This window comes from Crocuta crocuta, unplaced genomic scaffold (assembly GCF_008692635.1).
Source record: "Crocuta crocuta isolate KB4526 unplaced genomic scaffold, BGI_CrCroc_1.0 scaffold334, whole genome shotgun sequence".
Lineage (NCBI taxonomy): Eukaryota > Metazoa > Chordata > Mammalia > Carnivora > Hyaenidae > Crocuta > Crocuta crocuta.
This window is the reverse complement of record NW_027533260.1, coordinates 198,483-206,778: the sequence shown is the minus strand read 5'-3', so window position 1 is coordinate 206,778 and position 8,296 is coordinate 198,483. Positions and strand designations below refer to the sequence as shown.

The window sequence follows — 8,296 nt, the reverse complement described above, 5'->3', positions numbered from 1 at the left end:
AAAACATTTGAAGGTTAACAAAGCACCTTTTGTTTTGTAAACCAGCTGCCCTCAGGACAGCATCACCCGCAGGGCAGTGAGTTGGTCTATAGCCCAGTTTACCTGCTGACCTAACTTGGTCCTTCCTTCCTGTGAAAGCAGCTTTCTGCTATAGTACAAAATTGGGGGGTGATTTGCCCTGAATGCCTAATCTTGCTTACCTCATATATTTTTGTATTGGATGTCTTTGTACCACTCTCTATTTTGGGGCCTTTGCCCCTCCCTCTCTATTCTGGGGGGTCTAAATCCCCACTCTTCTGGGGTGCCTTTGCACCTCCCTATTCATGGTGGCTTTGCACCTTCCTATTCTGGGTGCTAATCTTGTTTACCCGAACTCGAATAAGAGCATCCTATGGCTTTATACTTCCTTATGCCTTGTTAACCCATTGGTGTAAGCCCAGGGGATCCCTAAGCTTATTCCCCACACATCTTCACATAAATACTGTGGGTTTCTTGCATTTATCAAATGAAGAGGAAGGAACAGAACCAGGATGGGTGATTTCTGTATATGCTCTAGGCACTTCCAGGTGAGGAACCGGCTTAGAGCTGTGGATCCTCCTCCTGGAAGGTTAGTTCTCACGGAATGTGGGCTGGTGGTGGTCTGGGAATGCTTGTGAGTCCAAGGGAGGGAGGGGCCCTCCTAAGCTCATGGCTGATCTGGAGTCTACATGTGACAGGTGGGTGTCAGGGTCACGTGAGAGTGACTTCTTTGGACTAGAATCTGGTGGCACCTTTATCAGTGTGTCATCAGTGATGAATTCCAGGACCTGGTGCTGCCCTCGAGGACATAGGTTTTAGGGGGAGTGGCTTTGGTCCCCCTGGGTGGGGGTGGGGTTGAGGGGCATTACGATGTTCCCCTTTGGTGCACACGCCGGAGGTCCTGGGCTAATAGGAAGTGGGAATGAGGGAAGTTCAGGACCCACCTGGAGAGGGGCAAGCACATGTTAGTGCAAAGATGGGTTTGCGCTTCAGATTGTGGTTGCAGGTAGAGTGGAATCTGAGTGTGTGAGCTTGGGGAGAAACTGGAACTTGTGGGTGGTCACGGTGTCCCGATGTGGACTAGAGAATCTAGGTCTGATGGGAGACTTGGGCATGAGTGGGAGGTAGGTGAGGGGGCACCTATAGCAGGACCAGCATTGTTGAGAGGCCTTCTCAGCTGCAGTCTGGTTGTGGGGGGGGCTGAGCCACCCCGGTGTCCAGGCGCCGGCGCAAGTGTTGGCCCGGCACAAAGCACGCCGCTTCTAGCACTCATGATCCAAATAGCAAGTGCAAGCCCGCGGGTCCACACGCTGCTGGAGGAAACCTGAAATGATAGCCATGTGCAAATGCCAGACCTCCAGGCCCTCCTCGTGGCCACCTCGCTTGAATCGTGTCTTCCCCTGGACCCGCGTGCATCTGGAGGAGTGACTCGATATCAGCACATAAGTCTTGAAAATTGCACTCCACATTGCCCACTGGTTCTTCTCATGGTCTGAATTGTCTCAGAAATTCTTCCAAGGCACACGTGAAGGTGTTTTCATTACAAATTTGTTTGAAAATGAACAAATGAAAATATTTTAAATGAGCAACAATAGGTGTTTGAATTATTTGTGTAATGGACTTCAGCCTTTGAAACTGTTACCTTAAATGTATATTTGATGATGTACAAAGATATCTTTAACCCATATAAATGAAAGGAGTTATAACACAGCTTTTAGAGATTATCAGTTTATTGTCACCTTTTAAGTGCAATATATGTATCCTAGGTGTGTCAGATATAGAAAATAATGTGTGAAGGTTATCATATATTCACAAGTTTGAACGTGGATTTCACTGTTATAGGACCACAGGCTTTTTTTTTTTCATTTAGTGATAGTTTCTCGTGTTAATACGTACTGATTAAGATAAAATTGTAAAATAGTGACTTCAGTTTTCCCATGTAGTTTTGTAAAGGTTTGTTTATTTTTTAAAGTTTGTTTATTTAAGGAATCTCCACATCTAATATGGGGCTCAAACTCAAACCCAGAGATTAAGAATCACATGAACCATGAGCCAGCCAGAAGCCCTATTTTTCCCCATATTTTTAAGAACATTTAATCTCTGGGGCGCCTGGGTGGCTTAGTCGGTTAAGCGTCCGACTTTCGCTTGGGTCATGATCTCGCAATTCGTGGGTTCGAGCCCCGCGTCGGGCTCTGTGCTGACAGCCAGCTCAGAGCCTGAAGCCTATTTCAGAGTCTGTATCTCCCTCTCTCTCTGACCCTCCCCTGCTCACGCTGTCTCTCTCTCTATTCTAGAAATAATTTAAAAAAAATTTAAAAATTAAAAAAAAAAAGAACATTTAATCTCCTAACAACGTTACAGGTAGTAATGTGTTTCATTCTCTACAAAGCATTGTAATTAAATCATATCCAGAAAAATAAGGCAGGTTGAATATTTAGGTTATGAGATTAAAACAATGCTCTGGTTCCAAAAGTTTTCATTAAGTGATTTTTTAGAATTGCTTAACACTTCTATGACACTGATTCTCAACTAGGGTAATTTTCCTGTGCTTCCCCCACTCCCTCCTAAGACCATTTGGCAGTGTTTAGTGACCTTTATTTTTGGGGAGGAGTGAGGTGCGAGTTGCTTCTGGCACATGGTAGAGTGGAAGATACAGGCACATATCCTACTATATACAGGACAGCCCCACCACAGAGAGGTACCTGGGTCAGAGATCAGTAGTGCCAAGGTTGGGAACACTGATCCAAAGGGTCTGATGATTTTTCCTTTATAAAATTCTCATTCTTTTGTATTTTGGTGGATTTTGCACACAAGTAAATGCATTTACTTTTTTGAAAATTGCAAAGAGTTCTCTATGTAGAGGACGAAGATAGAAGTGTGGAACTGGTGGAAGAAAGGACAAAACCTGTGGGGTTGAATTGCAGTTAGAAATTCCAATAGGCAATTCTGTTTTGTTTTTTTTTTAATTAGTTAATTTTTAAATTTACATCCAAGTTAGTTAGCATATAGTGGAACAATGATTTCAGGAGTAGATTCCTTAATGCCTCTTATCCACTTAGCCCATCCCCCCCCTCACAACCCCTCCAGCAACCCTCTATTTGTTCTCTATATTTAAGAGTCTCTTATGTTTTATCCCCCTCCCTGTTTTTATATTATTTTTGCTTCCCTTCCCTTATGTTCATCTGTTTGCATCCTAAAGTCCTCATATGAGTGAAGTCATATGATATTTGTCTTTCTCTGGTTGACTAATTTCGCTTAGCATAATGCCATCTAGTTTCATTCACATAGTTGCAAATGGCAAGATGTCATCCTTTCTGATTGCCAAGTAGTACTCTGCTGTGTGTGTATGTGTATGTATATGTATATATACCACATCTTCTTTGTGCATTCATCTGTCAATGGGCATTTGGGCTCTTCCCATACTTTGGCTATTGTCGATAGTCCTCCTATAAACGTTGGGGTGCATGTGTCCCTTCAAAACAGCACACCTGTATCCCTTGGATAACTGCACTACTAGGTAGTAGTAGACCAGTTTCTGGTCATAGGGTAGTTCTATTTTTGATTTTTTGAGGAACCTCCATAATGTTTTCCAGTGTAGTTTGCACCAGTTTGCATTCCCACCATCAGTGCAAAAGAGATCTTTCTGCACATCCTTGCCAACATCTGCTGTTGCCTGATTTGTTAATGTTAGCCATTCTGACAGGTGTGAGGTGATATCTCATTGTGGTTTTGATTTGTATTTCCCTGATGATGAGTGATGTTGAGCATTTTTTCATGTGTCAGTTGGCCATATGGATGCCTTCTATGGAGAAGTGTCTGTCGATGTCTTTTGCCCATTTATTCACTGGATTGTTTGTTTTTTGGGTGCTGAGTTTGATAAGTTCTTTATACATTTTGGATACTAATCCTTTATTTGATATTATCATTTGTGAATATCTTCTCCCATTACATTGTCTTTGAGTTTTGCTGATTGTTTCCTTTACTGTGCAGAAGCTTCATATTTTGGTGAGGTCCCCATAGTTCATTTTTCCTTTTGTTTCCCCTGCTTCCAGAGATGTGTTGAGTAAGAAGTTGCTGCAGCTGAGGTCAAAGAGGTTTTTGCCTGATTTCTCCTCTGGGATTTTGATGGTTTCCTGTCTTACCTTTAGGTCTTTCATCCATTTTGTTTATTTTTGTGTGTGGTGTAAGAAAGTGGTCCAAGTTCCTTTTTCTGCATGTCACTGTCCAGTTTTCCCAGCACCATTTGCTGAAGAGACTGTCTCTATTCCATTGGATATTCTTTACTGCTTTGCTAAAGATTAGTTGGCCATACGTTTGTGGGTTCATTTCTGGGTTCTCTATTCTGTTCCATTGATCTGAGTGTCTGTTTTTGTGCTAGTACCATACTATCTTGATGATTACAGCTTTGTAATACAGCTTGAAGTCCAGGATTGTGATGCTTCCAGCTTTGGTTTTCTTTTTCAAGATTGCTTTGGCTATTCAGGGTCTTTTCTGGTTCCATACAAATTTTAGGATTGTTTATTCTAGCTCTCTGAAGAATGCTGGTGTTATTTTGATAGAGATTGCAGGAGATTCTGTTTTTAAGTGTCAGTCTTTATTTAAAAAAATAAGGACTCCTTGAAGAAGTGGTTTAATACAGGCAAGGGAAGGGAGAGTGTGAGGTGAGTCTTCAATGTGATGTTGATTCAGAAAGTAAACAAATTCAGTAGATGCTAGAGTTTGGGGGCAGGAGGAAATGGAGGATTACAGCTGCCTGAAGAACAACATAGGCATTGGTGTGCCCATCCCTCGTGAAGTCAAAATCTACATATAAGTTTTGACTCCCAAGACATGTAACTACTAATGCCTAATGTTGACCAAAAGTCTTACAGATAACAAATAGTCAATTAACACATATTATATATATGATGTATTATAGAGTGTATTCTTATGATAAAGTAAGGTAGAGAAGAAAATACTATTAAGAAAATTATAAAAGAAAATACATTTGCAGTACTGAGCTGAAAAGATTCTGCAGGTGAAAGGACCTGTGCACTCCAGACCTGGGTTGTTCAGGGGTCAGCTGTATTGCTTAATGGGTGCTAGGTTTCCCTGAAGGTTGTTGAAGTAGGTAGTGGTGATGGTTGCCCAATATTGTGAGCGTGTGAAATACTATTGAAGTGTGTACTCTAAAATGGTGGTGCATTTTACATTCTGTGTAGTTTAACTCAATGATAACCAACAAAACTTGGTGGTATGTAGCCAGGGTGAAGAACCTCCCAATGGACAAATCTGGCATAATTTGACTGTCAAAAAAAATAGAATAATGTATGGCTGCAAATGGAAAGGAATTCTTGATTCTATTGTGATAACAGCAATGGGGAATGGTAAAAGGAGAGCTTTTTAAAAATACAGGAATGCTCATTAATACACATATAAAAGGTGGTAGAATGTTAGAACAACTAATTTGCAATCATAATCTGATTATCAGTTCAGACCAAAATCATCAATTGATGCTAAAATATTTAGACAAAAGCTGTTCAAGCAATATCAAAACACCTCTCCAGCCAATACTTATTAATGCAACAGGAGAGAAACATGTCTAAAAAGATCAGATCTAGTAGATGGTATCAAAACCATATAAACTTAATCAGCAGTGATAGAAGAGCCTCCTAACCTTTGCCTCTGAGGTGATGCCCTCAGTAGGTCCTGCCATCTGTGTGTAGAAGTTCTGCTTCAGTGTTGTACCTGAGGCTGAGGTTGAGGAAGACAATCAGAGAAATCCACACTTAAGGACATTGTGCAAATAATGGGTGTGCATTCTTCAAAACTGTCAGTCACTGAAGACAGAAAAGTGGCAACTGTTCTAGATTCAAGAAACAAGAAAGTCAAGGGGCGCCTGGGTGGCTTAGTCGGTTAAGCGTCCAACTTTCGCTTAGGTCATGATCTCACGGTTCGTGGGTTCGAGCCCCGCGTCGGGCTCTGTGCTGACTGCCGGCCCAGAGCCTGGAGCCTGTTTCAGAGTCTGTGACTCCCTCTCTCTCTGACCCTCCCCTACTCACGCTGTCTCTCTCTCCTAGAAATAAATAAAAAATATTAAAAAAAAAAAAAAAGAAACAAGAAAGTCAAGATAACAAATTTATTACCTGTACCACAACTGGATCCCAGATTTCTGAGATTGGAAAACATACCATTATATTACTGGGGGAAATGTGTATGTGGCTTCTGTATTAAATGATGGTATAACAGTGGTATGAATTTGTTAAGCGTTAGTTTGTTAGGGTTAGATAAAATGACCTTGACATTAGGGGTCAAATGTTAAGATATTAGGGGCAAATGGTCAAGAACATCTTGACCATTCATCATTATCCTCACATGGCCCAGCAAAAACCTCAGCAAATGAAGAGGAACTTGTGATGAAATGGTAAAAAAAGAGTATGCAAACTTTATGTAGGTTTAAGATTTTCAGAAAGAAAGAAACATTCAATAAAGGTTGGGGTATGTGGGTCTACACTTGGTGGTATATGACATTTTCCAGGTATTTGCAAGAGCAGTTTATGCATTTGTGCCCACAGTGAGAAAGTGCAATCATGGTGGTGAAACTGTCCCCATCCCAGAACCACGAGGATAATTCTCATGTGCAGAAATCAGTGTGACCAACTACCCACATGTCATGATGTGTGTCTCCTTTTTAAAAAATATATTATACACAAAGTTTCAGTAAAGACGATTCATTAATAATCCTTGTGGAATAAATTGTGGTTTTCCAGGGAATGTGATAAATCTGTTTCTATTGGTGTATAATAACTGCTTCATAGACCCCTGGTTAAAGAGCAATTTGATTGGAAAGTAAGTCCAGTATGATGACATGTATGTAAATGTTGAACCAGAATAGAATAGAATAATAATGGTGTGTGTATACATGTACATTTATGCAATTCCACACTATCCAATGTACTACAAAACTATGTAAAGAAGAACAAGCCTAAAACTAAAAACAAACAAATAAACAAACAAAAAAACCATTTTTACACCCAAAAATCAAAATGCTATCAATTGTGGGCAATTCCCAAGAATTTATTGTTAAATACATATAGTCAGTTTCTGTTCTGACTTTACCAGATTCTAACAACACCGTATCGTTTTCTTACATGTCAGCAGGTCAGAAGAGCAAAACCTTGGCTCTTTTTTTTTTTTTTTTTACCAGTTTAAATACTTTTATTTTTTAAAATNGCGGCCCCTCTGGAAAACAGTGTGGAGGTTCCTCGAAAATTTAACAGTAGAAGTCCCCTATGACCCAGCAATAGCACTGCTAGGAATTTACCCAAGGGATGCAGGAGTGCTGATGCATAGGGGCAGTACCCCTATGTACCCCAATGTTCATAGCAGCACTCTCAACAATAGCTAAAACATGGAAAGAGCTAAGTGTCCATCAATGGATGAATGGATCAAGAAGATGTGGTTTATCTATACGATGGAATCCTACATGGCAACGAGAAAGAATGAAATCTGGCCATGTGTAGCAACATGGATGGAACTTGAGGCTGTCATGCTGAGCCAAAACTTAGGCTCTTAACTGTAGCCTCTGGGGTTAAATTTCTTTTGGACTGATTCATATTAGTGAATTCATTTTTTAAAATGATTTATAATAATAATAATAATAGTAATATCCATGAATGAATAAATAAGTAAGATTTCCATGTGGTGCCCTCCACCTTGAAAGCCAGCATCAGCACACTGATTCTTCCTGTTCTCAATCTCTTACTTTCCCTTCTGCCTCTCTTTGATTGTATTCTTTAAGGAGCATGTGATTTTATTGGACCCACTTGGACAATCCAGGCTACTCTACCTCATCTAAAGTCAGATGATTATAGCACTTAGTTTGGCAGCACATAAACTAACACTGGAACGTTACAGAGAAAATTTGTTGGCCCCTGAGAAAGGATGACATGAAATTTGGGAAGTGGTCTATATGTTTTTATTTATTCCATAAATTTAAAATCATTTTGGAAAGCTGACTTTGAATAAAGACCTAATCTGAGGCAAAAAATAAAATAAAGTCAGATGGTTATCAACTGTAATTATATCTGCAAAGCCTCTTTTACCATGAAATGCAACATAACCAATGGTGTAACCCCTGGAGATGGAGATCTTCCTATCTCAGCATGACCCCAGTGGTTACATCTTGGGATGATTTCATGCAAAAGAACACAGTGCTTAAAATTATTCAATGCTCTTTTGTTAGGTTTATTTCATATATACAGCATGTATGACGTTTTAGAAATACTACACTACAGAA

The 8,296-nt window shown here is 40.2% G+C and overlaps 1 non-coding gene across 1 annotated transcript; it reads left to right on the top strand.

Annotated features, from left to right (window-relative positions):
* Nucleotides 1–7,870: 7,870 nt before the first annotated feature.
* On the top strand, nucleotides 7,871–7,975 carry LOC144217810 (U6 spliceosomal RNA). The gene has a single exon (XR_013330963.1). It is a non-coding gene; the product is annotated as a U6 spliceosomal RNA (small nuclear RNA).
* The last annotated feature ends 321 nt before the right edge of the window (nucleotides 7,976–8,296 follow it).